Source organism: Halichoerus grypus, chromosome 3 (genome assembly GCF_964656455.1).
Source record: "Halichoerus grypus chromosome 3, mHalGry1.hap1.1, whole genome shotgun sequence".
NCBI lineage: Eukaryota > Metazoa > Chordata > Mammalia > Carnivora > Phocidae > Halichoerus > Halichoerus grypus.
In genome coordinates this window covers 105641184-105656470 of record NC_135714.1, presented here as the reverse complement: position 1 = coordinate 105656470, position 15287 = coordinate 105641184, and the positions used below count along the sequence as shown (strand labels likewise).

General features: G+C 37.1%; 1 non-coding gene across 1 annotated transcript; it reads right to left on the bottom strand.

Annotated features, from left to right (window-relative positions):
- Positions 1-5890: 5890 nt before the first annotated feature.
- Positions 5891-5994, bottom strand: LOC118553251 (U6 spliceosomal RNA). The gene has a single exon (XR_004925911.1). It is a non-coding gene; the product is annotated as a U6 spliceosomal RNA (small nuclear RNA).
- Positions 5995-15287: the final 9293 nt, after the last annotated feature.

The window sequence follows — 15287 nt, the reverse complement described above, 5'->3', positions numbered from 1 at the left end:
AGTTGGCAAGGAAGAAGTAAAACTTTCACTATTTGCAGATGACATGATAGTCTATGTAGAAACCCCGACAGGCTCCACCAAAAAAACTACTAGAACTGATACATGAATTCAGTCAAGTCACAGGATACGAAATCAACATACATGCATCTGTTGCATTTGTATATACCAATAATGAAGCAGGCAGAAAGAGAAATTAAGGAATCAATCCAATTTACAATTGCACCAAAAACAATAAGTTACCTAGGAATAAATGTAACCAAAGAGGTGAAAGACCTGTACTCTGAAAACTTAAAACACTGATGAAAGAAACTGACAATGACACAAAGACATGGAAAGAAATTCCATACTCATGGATTAGAAGAACAAATATTGTTAAAATGTCTATATCCAAAACAGTCTACACATTTAATGCAATCCTTATCAAAATACAACTAGCATTTTTCACAGAGCTAAAACAAACAATCTTAAAATTTGTATGGAACCACAAAAAACCTCAACTAGCCAAAGCAATCTCAAAAAAGAAAAAAAAAGCATCACAATTCTGGACTTTAAGTTATATTACAAAGCTGTAGCAATCAAAACAGTATGGTACTGGCACAAAAATAGACACATAGATCAATAGAACAGAATAGAAAACCCAGAAATGAACCCACAATTATATGGTCAATTAATCTTCGACAAAGCAGGAAAGAATAGCCAATGGGAAAAAGACATCTCCTCAACAAATGATGTTGAGAAAACTGGACAGCAACATGCAAAAGAATGAAACTAGACCACTTCCTTACACAAAATACACAAAAATAAATTCAAAATGGATTAAAAACCTAAATGTGAGATGTCAAATAATAAAAATCCTAGAAGAGAACACAGGCAGTAACTTCTTTAACATCAGCAGTAACAACTTCTTTCTAGATATGTCTCCTGAGGCAAGGGAAACAAAAGCAAAAACAAACTACTAGGACTTTGTCAAAATAAAAAGCTTCTGCACAGTGAAGGAAACAATCAATAAAACCAAAAAGCAACCTTCAGAATGGGAGAAGATATTTGCAAATGACATATCGGATAAAGGGTTAGTATCCAAAATATATGAAGAACTGATAAAACTCAACACCCAGAAGCAAATAATTCAATTAAATAATGGGCAGAAAACACAAAGAGAAATTTTTTCATAGAAGACACACAGATAGCCAACAGACACATGAAAAGATACTCAACATCACTCATCATCAGGGAAATGCAAATCAAAACTACAATGAGATGTCATCTCACACTGGTTTCAATGGCTAAAATCAATAACACATGAAATAAGAGGTGTTGGCAAGGATGTGGAGAAAGGGGAACACTTTTGCACTGTTAATGGGAATGCAAACTGGTGCAGCCACTCTGGAAAAGAGTATGGAGGTTCCTCAAAAAGTTAAAAATAGAACTACCTAAGATCCAGCAATTGCCCTACTAGGTATTTACCCAAAGAATAAAAAAACACTAATTCAAAAGGATACACTAACCCTGATATTTATAGCAGCATTATCTACAATAGCCAAATGATGGAAGCAGCCCAAGTGTCCATCAAATGATTAATGGATAAAGACGAGGTGGTATATATATAAAATGGAACAGTACTCAGCCATAAAAAGAATGAAATCTTGTCTTTGCGACAACATGAATGGTGCTAGAGTGTATTATAAGTTAGTCAGAGAAAGACAAATACCATATGATTTATGGTATCAAAACAAAATAAGCTAGTCAGAGAAAGACAAATACCATATGATTTCACTCATATATGGAATTTAAGAAACAAAACAAATAAGCAAAAGGGAAAAAAAGAGAGAGAGAGGCAAACCAAGAAACAGACTCTTAACTACAGAGAACACACTGATGGTTCCCAGAGGGGAGGTTGGTCGGGGGGAGGGGAGAAATAGGTGACGGGGATTAAGGAGCGCACTCGTGATGAGCACCGGGTGATGTATAGAACTGTTGAATCACTATATTGTACAGCTGAAACTAATATAACATTGTATGTTAATTAACTGGAATTAAAAATAAAAACTTAAAAAAAATGAGAGGGGACTTTTCCTGACTTTCCAAACTGAAGGTCCACTGAAAGGTGAGGAAGACTTATTTCCAAGGCCTTTTGTCATTCAGCGCACGTGTCATAAGCACCTGAAGCTGCTGAGGTAAGTGTCAGCCAGAGGTTGTGGAGAGGCTGCTATTGTCCACCGCGTATCTGTGATTTTCTTCCCTCATGTGCTGTTGTCACCGAGAAGCGGCCGTCCAGTAAGGAACTACACATTTTCCAACACCTTTTGTCTTGGTTGGACGCCTGAGACTCCATTTCCATGCTAAAGAGTGAGCCAAAGAGATATATTTTTAAACATTTCTGTCATGAGATTCTCCACTCTCCCTTCTCCTGCCTGCAGGCCGGATTTGAGGCTACGGAGAGTCATGAATGCCAAGCATTTCCTAAGCCTGGTCCCTACATGGTGCAGGGAGAAGTCTGTGCTGCCACTTTGACCTGAGAGGAGTGAGAAATAAATGTCTATTATGTGAAGCCACAGAGAATCTGGGCTTTATTTGTTTCAGTAGCTAGCATTACATTGCTAATAAAGGAGTATGAATTAGAGAGAAGCCCTTGCCCAGTAGCACTGATGGCCAAGCCACAAGGCAAAACTCGGCATTTGACCACAGTCTTCACCAATAAACACATAGATGTCTCATTAGACGGCACGACGAGAGAGCATCCGACTACTAGGAAAAATTACCGAGAAGTCCGACTTCCAAGGGACCCAAAGTCTCCCAGAGGTGGCCCAAAGCTACAAATCTTGCAAGAAGCTACCAAATGTTCACAAATTAAAATGTTTTCCAGACCAATGAGGTTCAGATAACCCTTGAATAAACATCCAAATGTCTGGGTGCTTATTTAAAAACAAAATAAATCTCTAATCCTTTTGAGGTCTTGATATTAATAACAACCATTACTATAGGGGTTATGGGATGAAATCATCTATAACTAGAGGAGTTATAAAGCAGTAGCTCTAAAATTCCTTAGTAGAAAGGGAACTTGTTGGATCTTCCTCAGGCCACTTTCTCTTTGTAATTATTTCTAAATCATTACCTTATGTCAACTGTCACTACAGCAGAAACCCAATTCTTCATGACTTTTAAAGGAGATATAGAAGAGTAACTGTCAAAATCAATTATTATGCTCAAGAAAGGGCAAATATCTGTTTTTAAAGAGAAAATGTTTATGTAAAGGAAAAAGACTATAAGAATTTAACAGATTTAGTACAATAATAAAGAATGATTATACAAGACTGATGTCTGCAAAATCTAGTAAAAACATGCAGTCCACTTTCCTGAGTAGACCCTGTCTCCATATAAATGCTTAGTAAAAAGTCAAACTACTTGAAAGGAAGGATTTTACTGTCCTCCTGAGAAATCAGCTTTATGAGCCATTTGCTCAGCTTGTCCTGTGTCTTGTCAGGTGTGTCTTATGTTTACCATACTTGTCAGCATCTGTTCTCACCTTTCACTCAGTCGTACCTTTTAATGCATTGACAGCTTCCTTCATCAAATTTAATGGCCTCTTTCAGACAAAGGAATAATTGGCTAATCAGATCTTCTTATTTGCAATAACCCTAAGGAACGAGTTTCTTAGCAGTCCCCCAGACAGTTAAAAGCATGTCCCAGGCCTCTAAATGATGGTAGTGCAGAAGTCACCGGGTACTTGTCAAGCCCGTGGAGCAGAGAACTGCACACAAGGGTGGCCTTTTGTTGAAAGATTCCGCTTCAAGCCCTCCCCCTCCTAAGCTTCCCCTTATTATTTTTAAACTAATGTAAATTACTTATTTCTTTGCAAGTTAAAAACTAGCATTTTTCTTAAAGACTATCCTAAGATTTAACTATTATAATGTAAAAAGGCAGCACTCTTGCAAGTATTTTGCCAATGTATGCATTGAGAAACACTTCAAACTCAAGCTCTATGATATTTTATTTCTAAAGCACAAGAAAAACTCCAATTTCCTGACAATGACACATAGAACCAGACCTCAATTCCCTACTCTGCTAACAACCTCTCAAATGTGTCCCAGAGGAATCACACCCCTTGCCCCACTCTCCATCCATAGAATTCACATTAAATTGACACCATCGAGTTTCAGGGATGGGCTGAGCAGAGTGCTGTAATTCTCTAGTGATCAAAATGAGTTAGGGCAACACTTCCCAATCTTTGTCCATGGTATGGGCCACAAAAACAAACAAACACAAAATATTATTAGAATGCCACATTGACATAAAAGAATGGAGCTGGTCTAAGCCACAGATAACTAGCTCGGTCTCTGCCTGACTGCACTTCAAGGCAGAAGAGATTCGATACCTCAGCACATGTACAACTTATTCAAGGCATACCAGTATTACTATAGTATCCAGTGTGCTTGGAGACACCAAATGAAGCTCTAGACTAAGGGAGGCATTCACAAAAAAAATTGGACCAATTTAATGATGAAATTAAATTCTGGTTTTGGCGTCTGACCCTTGATTTCAGCTCAGGTCATGATTTCAGGGCTGTGAGATCCAGCCCTGCATCAGGCTCTGCACTGGGCATAGAGTCTGCTTAAAATTCTCTCTCTCCCTCTGCCCCTCCCTAACTCTCCTTCCCTCTCTACAAAAAAAGAAAAAAAGAAAAAAAAATTCCGGTTTTAGCGATAGGGAAAACAGTATTTTCCTATAGACAGGCTGTGATAATGATGTGAGCCTGGCAAAGGCCGGAGTACTCTGAAAGGCCTGAAGATGAGGACCCATGGGCATGTATTTAAGTACACAATGGAAGACCTGCCCCTGAACATTTCATTTATATGAGCCAATAAAAGCCATGTTGCGCTTACGCCACTTTCTGTGATGTACAGTTGAAGCTGTAACTTCTGTTACATACAGATAAACCTCTGTATGTACCATATTATACTCCAACATTTTTTCACCTGTTGTCTCCCCATCTAGACTGTAAAGTTGTTGAGGGTAGGAGCTATGTATTAGATTTGTATGCTGAGCAAAGTGCATGGCCCATATGTTGAGGTACTCCATCAAGATAATTGTTTGTTAGAATGAATGCAAGAATGCATATTTTTAATTAAGAACTATGAATGAAATGGAATCAAGATTTGTCCTGTTGTAATCCAGAGACCTCTGAATAGCTTTATAAGCAAAGCCTTAAGAATCTGGGTACCCTGGAATATAATATGTGGAGGAAAAGAGAACGAGTTAAATGACTTTACTTAAAAATTACATTTGCCAAATTTATTTTCGATTTTTCAAAACTATAAATGTCCCCATCCAAGTCAAGTGGCCTCAAGTTTCAAGTAAACAAATAACAGCAACAGAAATGCTAAAATTCTTATCTTTCAGTTCTGTTCTCTGATATTTACTTATTCTATCTCCTTTCCCTAAATTATACAATCTAATTGCTTCCTCCCCCCACCCCCCAAAAGAGAAATCAATTCTTATTCCCAAATCATGAAAGTGACGGGCCAATGGGCATGAAGACATAAACAAACCAGGGCACAGATCAAGCCGGCTACATTTGATTTTTAGAACTTCCCCTCAGCAAAGCTCTATGACTGATCAATCTCAAAATTACCATTAGGTTTGCTTTGGTGATTTTGAAATGTATTCAAAGGGAAATCAGAATAAATTAAAACTGACTTTCTTTCACAAACAATACACTGTCGCTCCACTGACAATTTAGGAACCGGGGTCAGACAAGAAGACTCATGTTGTTTTGAACCAAGTGGGATTGTATGTACAGTGCTCTGAATATGTTAATTGGACAGCAGACTAACTGGGAAAAAGGAAAAGGAGAAAGATACAAGACAATTTTTCTTCTCTTTCTTTCTTTTTTAAAAATATGGAACACTTCATGAATTTGCCTGTCCGCTTTGCACAGGGGCCATGCTAAACTCTGTGTTGTTCCAATTTTAATAAATGTGCTGCTGAAACGAGCACAAGATAATTTTTCAACATCTGTCTCTGGATGGAGAATCATAAGCTGAGCCCCATAACTTTTTTTTCCCTAGAACTGCACCATACATTCCTTGAATTGTCTTAGACTGGTCCCCACTGGAATACAGTTCAAAACCCTTAGGTTTTTTTGTTTTGTTTTAATTTTTATTGAGAGAGAGAGAGAGATCAGGGGGTTGGGCAGAGAGAGAGGGAAAGAACCTCAAGCAGACTCCCCGCTGAGCCGGGAGCCTGAAGTGGGGCTCGATATCACGACCCTGGGATCATGACCTGAGCCGAAGCCAAGAGTTGTATGCTCAACCGACTGAGCCACCCAAGCTCCCCTAAAGCCCTTAGGTTTTAACACTTCAGGAAAGGTGTGTCAAGCCCTGGACTCTGTCATCCTCCAGTCATCCCCTTGAAAATAAAATCCCATGCTGAGTTAGTTAATGAGTAAGTCTCTGCTTTAATAACAAAGAAACCACAAGCAAGGCTTTCCTTCCTCTGCTTCCCACTCTACAAGAATACCACTCATTATGAGATGAGTATTAGATAGACAGTGCAAAACTCTTAACTTCGAGTCTCTTCCCGACCAAACTAGCTAAAAGACCTTTCTTTTATCCTTCTTTTAAACTCTTTTAACCTCAGTTTACATTTCAATAAAACAATGGTGTGCCTCAAAGTCTACTTTTCAACAATTCAGTGGTTCTATAGCACTGGTACAAAGGAGTTGAGAACATCTGAGGCTATGCTGTATGTCGTTAGTCACTTCTGGAATGTTGACAAGCCTCCTAATTGAGGTTTATTTTAATGCTATACCAGTACATCTCCTGGGTGTACTACCATGAAAGCTATGTTCTTGTTAGGGGCATGTAGTGGTGATGGAATCAGGGAAAAAGTACTCAATTTTATTAACTTATATGTGCAAAAAGCCTAATTGCCAATTTAATATGCAATTTATTTGCCAAGTCCTGGTAAAGCATCTCCCAAATTCTTACTAAATTATCTTTATATACTATGAAATTAAAGTAATTAATCAAAGCCTAGGACTAACAATCAAATATTTGCCAGATTATAAGAGGAATTTCTACCCATGGGAAGCTTGATAGAACTAAAGTGAACAATAATAATATGGCCCCCTGAGATGGAAATGACAATACTATCAAAAAGAAGAGATTAAAAAGAAATTAAGAGAGATTAAATGAGAAAGAATGAGGTGAGAAGAGATCACAAAGAAACAAAAAAATGCAATATTCAAAAATGAGAAAGGATAGTCCCTTCAATAAATGGTGGTGGGAAAACTGAACACATGAAGAATGAAATGGGACCTCTATCTTATACCATACACAAAAATCAACTCAAAATGGATTAAAGACTTGAACATAAGACCTAAAACCATAAAACTTCTAGAAGAAAATGTAAGGGGTAAGTTCCGTGACATCAGTTTTGGCAGTGATTTTTAGATATGGTACCAAAAGCAAAGGTGACAAAAGCAAAAATAAATAAGTGGGACTACATCAAACTTAAAAGCTTCTATACAGCAAAGGAAATCATCAACAAAATGAACAGGCAGCCTATGGAACGGGAGAAAAAAATGTGCAAATCATATATCTGATAAAGGGTTAATATCCAAAATATATAAAGAACTCATGCAACTCAATGGCAAAAACAAACAAACAGTCTGATTTTAAAAATAAGCAGGGGATCTGAATAGACATTTTTCTATAGAAGGCATACAAATGACCAACAGGTACATAGCAAGGTGTTCAACATCACTAATCATTGAGAAAATGCAAATCAGAGCCACAATGAGTTATCACTTCACATGTGTTAGGATGGCTATCATAAAAACAACAGAGATAACAAGTTGTCAAGGATGTGGAGAAAAGGGAACTCTTAGGCACTGTTGGTGGGAAGGTAAATGGTATAGCCGCTATGGGAAACAATATGATGGTTCCTCAAAAAATAAAAATAGAACTATCATATTATCCAAGATTCCCATTTCTGGGTATTCATCCAAAAGAAATGAAAACAGGATCTCAAAGAGATTTCTGCACTCTCATGTTCATTGCGGCATTATTCACTACAGCCAAGCTGTGAAAACAAGCGAAGTGTCCACTAATGGATGAATAGATAATATATACACAATGTATATGTATATATATATACACAATGGGATATTATTCAGCCTTAAAAAAGAAGGAAATCTTGCTATTTGTGACAATATGGATGAAACTTGAAGGTATAATGCTAAGTGAAATAAGTCAAACAGAGAAAGACAACTACTCTATGATATCACTTACATGTGGAATCTAAAAAAGCCAAACTTACAGAAACAGAGACTAGAATGGTGCTTATCAGGGGCTATAGGGAATGGGTGGGATGAGGGGAGATGCTGGTCAGAAAATATAAACTTCCAGCTTTAAGATGACTAAGTTCTGGGGATCTGATGTACAGCACAGTGATTATCACTAATAATACTGTGTTATATACTTGAAAGTTGCTGAGAGTAAATCTTAAATGTTCTCAGCATAAAAACAAAACAGTAATTATGTGAAGTGATGCAGGTGTTCGTTAATACTATGATAGTAATCATTCTGAAATATATGAGTGTATCAAATCAAAACATTGTACACCTTAAACTTATACAATGTTGTATGTCAACTGTATCCCTCTAAAGCCGGAAAAAATGCAATATCCAAATAAAATGTATGTTGGAGATAAATATGTTTTGTAAAACACTGAATTAATGATATAGAAGACAAAATTGAAAAGTCCTTCTAAAATACAGAGAAAAAAATTTTAATTTTGAAGATTAAGAGAAAAATTCTCAAGCATCTGGAGAAATAAAATTTATCTGAGGAACAATCCAATTTAAACTGGAAAATCTCCCGAAGCCTCGAGATGTGGCAGAATTGGAGTGAAGGGTGTGGTGTTAAAATAAGGTGAGAGATGGAAGAAAAGTGTTTAAAGAGTAGTTAGATCCCTAAAGCCCGAGATACTTTGTCCTACTCCATCACTTTAGGTGGCTACTCTTTCTGCAACCCCGAGGAAATCCCAAGTTGTTTGTTTTTTTTTAAGATTTTTTTTTTATTTATTCATTTGAGAGAGAGAGAGAGCACGAGCAGTACAGAGGGGCAGAGGGAGAGAGAGAAGCAGACTCCCCGCTGAGCAGGGAAGTCCAATGCGGGGCTTGATTCCAAGACCCTGAGGTCATGAACTGAGCCAAAGGCAGACACTTAACCAACTGAGCCATCCAGGGGCCCCAAGAAATCCCAAGTTTTATTGTCTGGAGAAGGTAAAAGAGAAATTAGCTGGAAAGGAAGATTCTAAGCATAAACACTTGAGTACCTAATGAAAATATGGAATTACATGACATGCAAACCATCATTAGCTCTCCTAGGTCACCCTGCAATGAAGTTTGAAGCTGGCAATCTCATCCATATGTCTACTACTTCCAATGACTTTTTACTCCTCTTTCCTTGATCACAACCAGAGATCACAGAACTGCCATCTGAGAATATCTTCTCCTATATGAGGTAGAGACCAAACCAACCAAAGGAGTAAAAAAAAAATTGGAATGAATGGAAACTAGGCAGACATATTTTTAAAAGATAGCACACTAAAAAGAAATCATCATTGATATCAGCAGAGAGATGAGACAATAAATTATATCCATGAAGCAAGATGTACATCCTCCAAGAAAAAAATATTTAGAGAATAAAAACAAGCTCTTAAAATGTAAAGCACCATAGGAAAAAATATTTTGAAGTAAAATATATAAACAAAATAAAATAAATTTTAAAATTTAAAAATAAACAAAGAGCATAAAGTTAAGGAAATTAGCCTACCATATAGAGCAAAAGAACACAAAGATGAAAAATAGGAGAGGAAGATAAGAAAATTGGAAGTTCATTCTAGGAGGTTCAACACCTGAATAATAGCACTTGCAAAGAGAGCAAAGGAATGTAGAAAAATGGAGTGATGGGAGGCAGAAAATCATTAATAAAATCTTTTAAGATAATGTCACAGGATTCAGAGACAGGAGTTTCTATTTTTTTTTTTTTTAAGATTTTATTTATTTATATGACAGAGAACGGCACAGCGAGAGAGGGAACACAAGCAGGGGGAGTGGGAGAGGGAGAAGCAGGCTTCCCATTGAGCAGGGAGCCTGACGCGGGGCTCGATCCCAGGACCCTGAGATCATGACCTGAGCCGAAGGCAGATGCCTAATGACTGAGCCACCCAGGTGCCCCGAGACAGGAGTTTCTAAATGGAAGGGTCTACTTAGTGCCCAACACAATGTAAGCAAGCAGACCCACAGTAAAGCACATCACTGTAACATTGTACAAAAATGCAGACAAAGAGAAAAAATTAATAGTTTCTAGAGTAAAAAATAAAACAACAACAACAACAAAATAAACAAAAAGCAGGTTGAATGCAAAGAATTAGGAATATAATGGCTTCCACCTTCTAACATCACCACCAGGAACTAAACACACACAGCAATGCTTTAAAAATACTGAAGAAAGATTATTTCCAATCCAGATTCCTATACTCATCCAAAACAATAAGCAAATGCGGGACGATTGGAATAAAGACATTTTGAGACATAAGTTATTTTTGAAAGGTTATCTCTCATCTCCTGCTCCCAGGAAGCATTGGTGAGATGCTCTACCAAAATGAAATTGACCATGAAAGAGAATACATGAGCAATAGTAAATGTGGTCCAACACAAGAAGAGAGGTGAGGAAGGGAATCCCCTGGATGATTATAAAGGGAGCAACCAGTCCAGATTGCATGGCAAAGCTACCCTCTTGTCATATGTGCCGACATTCAAGTAAGTGAAAGTCAATATTCCTCTCTGTTATTGATTCAATTCATATTAGTGATGGCCTTATATCTGAGATTAAATGGTAGAGAATAAAGAATGGTCTTAATGTAAATGGTTGCAATGATGTCTGTTATCTCTCTTTTAACCAACAATTTGGCAGGAACTTTTGATCCCCAAAGACACAACAACACAGAAAATAACACAAATCTTCCCACTGAATGAAATTTTCTTACATAACACATTTCATCAAATTTAAGAAACTGTCTATTGCAATTTGCAAATTATATAAGGAGGAAGGACAAATGACCAAGACTAAGAATCTAATTGATAACACACACATTTACTGAGTCACCAAACTGTTACATCCTCAGTGAAGGTAAATGAAAACCCACCATGTGGAAAGATAGCAAGGAAACTAGCATGTCTCAAATTTGACACTACTTGGAAAGAAAAATAATCTCCCCGCTGAAATTCGAACCATAAGCCAATACTCACACAGGTTTGTGGATTGAATACACATTATCCACATGGTTCAAAAAACAGAAGAGTTTTAACCTAGATCATTTAACTTGGAGTAGTTTCAGGTTGGTAGGACCTCAGGTGACTGGCAGAAGCAAAAGCAAATCCTCTCTAGGGGACTCAGTTTTGAGAACCCTGGATTCCAAGATGCATCCCAATTTCACATTTAAAAAATGAAAAGAGGGGCACCTGGGTGGCTCAGTCATTAAGCGTCTGCCTTCGGCTCAGGTCATGATCCCAGGGTCCTGGGATCGAGCCCCGCATCAGGCTCCCTGCTCAGCGGGAAGCCTGCTTCTCCCTCTCCCACTCCCCCTGCTTGTGTTCCCTCTCTCACTGTGTCTCTCTCTGTCAAATAAATAAAATCTTAAAAAAAAAAAAAATGAAAAGAATGTGTCCCTTAGAACTCATGACACAATGTGTATAAATGCTCATAAATGCATAGAATGTCTCAGAAAGCATGCACAGCAAGGTGAAAAGGTTCCATCTGGTGAGAGGAATGAGTTAGTTTACTTAGAGGGGGAATGTGGATAGTTATTCTTATCTTTTTCCCTTTTATTGGTTTCATTGCTGCTTTAACAAATTACCACAAAATTCAGGGTTTAAAGCAACACAGGTTTGTAACATTGCAATTCTGTAGGTCAGAAGTCTGACAAAGGTCTCACCAATCTAAGAGCAAGGTTACAGGAGGGCTGTGTATCTTCCTGCAGGCTCCAGGAGAGAATACATTTCCTTGCCTTTTCCAGCTTCCAAAGGCCACGTGTATTCCTTGGCTTTTGGTCCCCTTTCTAGCATCACCGCATCTCTCTAATCTTCCATCTGTCTTCATGTCTCTCTCTAACCGTAGCCAGGAAATGCTCTCCAATTTCAGAGTTTATGTGATTAGATTAGGCCCATCCACATAATCCAGGATACTCTCCCCATCTTAAGGTCCTTAACCTTAGTCACATCTGGGAGTCCTTTTTTCCATGTAAGGCAATGTATTCACAGGTGCTGGAGATAAGAATGTGGGCCCTTTTTTTTTTTTTTTTGGAAGGGGGGTCATTCTGCCTACTCTGTTTTTCTTTTGAATTCAGTAATGCGTGGGATATTACCTACAAAAGAATTGAAAAAAATAAAATATATTCCCCCAAAAAGAAATTTTAAATGCCCTCTGATCTTGCAATTCCAGTTCTAAGATTTTACAGATATATTAGCAATGTGAAAAAGAGGTGTATGTACAAGTTATTCACTATACAATTATAATATTAAAAGATTGAAAAAAACCTAAGTAAACACCCATGGAATAGTGAAATAAGTTGTACCCGCATACAAAATGAAATTCTATGTAGCCATCTAAAAGAATGAAGAAACTCATTATGTAGTACTGATATGTAACAATCTATAAAGTTAATTGTTTTTTTTTTTAAGAGAGAGAGAGTGCCAGGGGAGGTGGGGGGCAGAGAGAGAGAAAGAATCTTAAGCATGGAGCTCCGATGTGGGGCTCGATCCCATGACTCTGAGATCATGACCTGAACTGAAATCAAGGGTCGGGCCCTTAACTGGTTGAGCCACCCAGGCACCCCCAAAGTTAATTGTTAAGTAAAATAGGCAAGTATATGTGCCTGTGTGTGTACATATGGGCAAAAAATGTATGTCTTTGGTACACTTGCTTATATGGTCATAAATTATCCCTGCAAAAATACACAGGAAAATGATAACAACAGTTCCTTCTGAAAGGGAAAAACTAGACCCAGAAGATAGTAATAGGAGGAAGGTTCTTCACCATATATCATTGTGAACATTTTGGATTTTGTGCCATTTGAATGTATTGCTCGTTAAAAATATTTTAATTTAAAATTTAAAAAAGACAAAAACACTCATGTTAGTCTTTAAAACAAGATCCAACTATCAATTATTTAAAACAACCATATTTTAACAATAAATACAAATAGTTACCAAAAAAATCATACTAGTATATTTATGAGGTTAAAAAAAAAAAAAAAAAAACAAGGGGCCCTGGGTGGCTCAGTCAGTTGAGCATCTGACTCTTGATTTTGGCTCAGGTCATGATCTCAGGGTTCTGAGATCAGCCCCAAATCAGGCTCCACACTCAGTGTGGAGTTGGCTTGTCCCTCTCCCTCTGCTCTTCCCCATGCTCTCTCTCTCTCTCTTTTAAATAAATAAAATCTTAAATAAATAAATAAAAACAAGAGTACTGAGAGACAGTATTAAATCAAAGTAGAATTTAAAGCCAAATTCAAAAATTTAGAATGAAAGAGTTTTTCATATTGTTAAAGGGTACAACCATCAAGGAAATTGTGAATCAGGGAACAATGTGTTGAGTAATAAAGCACTGTATGTGCGCCTTTATGTATCATACAGGTCTTTAACCATAAAACAAAAAAGAGTTTGAAAATAAGGGAAAATTGACAAGCATACCATTGTTGAGAGAGGCCTGAGACATCTAAACCATTGCAGAGCAAATAAATGAGTCAAATATAAATTTAGAAAACTATAATAAATTAACAAGATTTATTTTAAACACATATCCAAGAGTGTTCTTACCCCCTAAACTTGGAGGGGGGAATCCTATAGAATGTAATTTCCTTCACAAACTGTATTATTGCATAACTGAGAATATTTTGTAATTCTTCACACTTAATGAGAACCATAGTGTACCTGACAGCCCTTGGAAAGCCCCACCTCTGTTGAAGTCGGGATATTCAGTGGACAACTAGATCTACTGACTTCCTAGTTACCCTTTCCCTATCCTCTAGTTTTATAACACATGAAGTTCAAATTCATGCCTCAAGAAAATTGAAAAAAATTCTGTTATGTAATTTCAGGGTCACTCATAAATGTTAATACTATAAATATTGAAAATAAGAATGCCAAGAATCTGGTGAATATGAAAATGTATGCTACAAATAGTGAGTACATGTGCAGGACAGAAGAAAAATCTCAAATAAATGATCTGAAGTGGAATTTGCAGTTTTTCTCCTCTGGCCACAATGCAATAAAGGATAAAACTAAAGCTAAAACATAATAAAAGTAAGAATACTTTTAGGAAACTTAAGGAGATAGGGTCCAGCTGATTTTAAAAACAAATACATAGTTTAAAAATCTTTCATGGTTAAAAGAAAAAGAATGAACTCAAATAAATTGGCATTCAATTTTAGAAATTTTAAAATCATAAGCAATCTTCAGAGAAGTAGGACAATAGAAATAATAGAGAAAATATTGATAAATTATAAAGCAGAAATGTATATAAAGTGTTTGAACTAATAAAATGCCAAATATAACCACGAAAGAAAACCCAAACTAAACTGAAAATGAGAAAAAGATTCATATATGTATATCATCAAGTTAGAATTAGTAAAGAGACTATGTACATAATATTTATATATTCACACACTGTACAGAATACTGTGTGGGTAAAGCCTGAGAAGATATCCTTTCTGCTTATTTAGGAAAATAATTTGTATAAACATGAAATGTAATAGACAATTTGAGTCACTATTAAAGCAACAAACATGCGTTGCCATAGTCGGTCACATTTGAGTTGGGAAAAAATAGGGATACCTCCCCTGGTGTGATCAGGGAACACACCGCAGTCCACAGCCAGAGATGAACTGAGATGTAAAGGAAAGAGGAAGTGGTGGAGACAAGTGGAAATCATGGATTCTAAAGCTTCTATTCTGCTCTCTCTGACTCAGTTTCAGAGCCAAAAGTTCAAGGGAAGCCATTATTGTCTCAGCTGTTCCTTAGCTAGCCTCCATTTGAGGTTTTAAGTAAGAATTATCTCAGATTCCTCCTCCTGTCTCTTTTCCACTCTGAACAATATGAAGAATGCAGGGTTATAGAAAAGAACAGAAAATACTTGGGATTCCTCTCCTTCACCCGACATACACACACACACCCTTCACTGGGAAGGCTGACTGGAAAGAAGCTGCGAAAGGAAGTTATT